Source organism: Pteropus medius, unplaced genomic scaffold, assembly GCF_902729225.1.
Source record: "Pteropus medius unplaced genomic scaffold, Ma_sr-lr_union100, whole genome shotgun sequence".
In the NCBI taxonomy this organism is placed as follows: Eukaryota; Metazoa; Chordata; class Mammalia; order Chiroptera; family Pteropodidae; genus Pteropus; species Pteropus medius.
In genome coordinates this window covers 11522786-11523753 of record NW_024352786.1, presented here as the reverse complement: position 1 = coordinate 11523753, position 968 = coordinate 11522786, and the positions used below count along the sequence as shown (strand labels likewise).

General features: G+C 31.5%; 1 non-coding gene across 1 annotated transcript; it reads right to left on the bottom strand.

Annotated features, from left to right (window-relative positions):
- Positions 1-427: 427 nt before the first annotated feature.
- LOC120591377 (U6 spliceosomal RNA) lies at positions 428-534 on the bottom strand. Its single transcript, XR_005649880.1, has one exon. It is a non-coding gene; the product is annotated as a U6 spliceosomal RNA (small nuclear RNA).
- Between the last annotated feature and the right edge of the window lie 434 nt (positions 535-968).

Sequence of the window (968 nt, the reverse complement as noted above, 5' to 3'; positions counted from 1 at the left end):
ACATGACTCAGCTCTTAGACTTACAATTCAGAAATTTCACTTGCTCTAAGTGAAGGGTGAATCAGAGAGGTTTCATTATCAGCTTCCAGGAGTAAGCATTTCATATGAATCTTGTGCCTTTTCTCTGAACCATATAGGAATAGTACAAAATTAGTGGAAATTGACTGTGTTGGCTTATTAAATATCCAACTTCTCTCTTCTGACAAATAACATTTATTAGCTCTCTAGACTAGAACTCTAATTTTCTCATGCTTTCTCTCTTTCTGGGAAATTAAAAAATATATATATTTTATTATTAGTTTCAAGTATATACTACATTGGTTAGACATTTACAAAGTTTATAAAACAATCCCTTTAATTGATCTTTCTCTCCTCTGGCTCTCCACCTAATTGCATTTTCTATGTTGTGCTCCCCTTCCCTGTGACAAAAAATATGGAATGTTTCATGAATTTGTGTGTCATCCTTGCATAGAGGCCATTCTAATCTTCTCTGTATTGTTCCAATTTTAGTATATGTACTGCCGAAGTGAGCACTGGGTGATTTTTTAGCATTTTTAACTTCCAATATTCCTAATAAATTTTAGTTTCTGCTATACTTTTAACTTCCATTTCTGGTAAATAACTACTTATTATAGCATTCTTTTATTACGAATACTCAAAAGGTTAAAATATTAATGATGATCTTTTACATTTTATTATCCCAGCCTTAAATCTATTTCCTTCCATTTGTATTTGTTTCCTGTTTTTCTTTTGTCTCTGCTTTTAATTTTAGATATTTTCTTAAGTGTCTTCTTTAGATATTATTTTCTTAAAAATGTGGTGATCCTTGGCTCCCATTTTTAACTTAGTGATAGAAAACTAAGAATCTGATTGAAAAAGGCCACTCCCCACTACCCCAATACCTGCACACTCCATCATTGTATCCTTATGAATTTTCTTTTCTGTTTGTTACATTTCAGAGAAAAGAC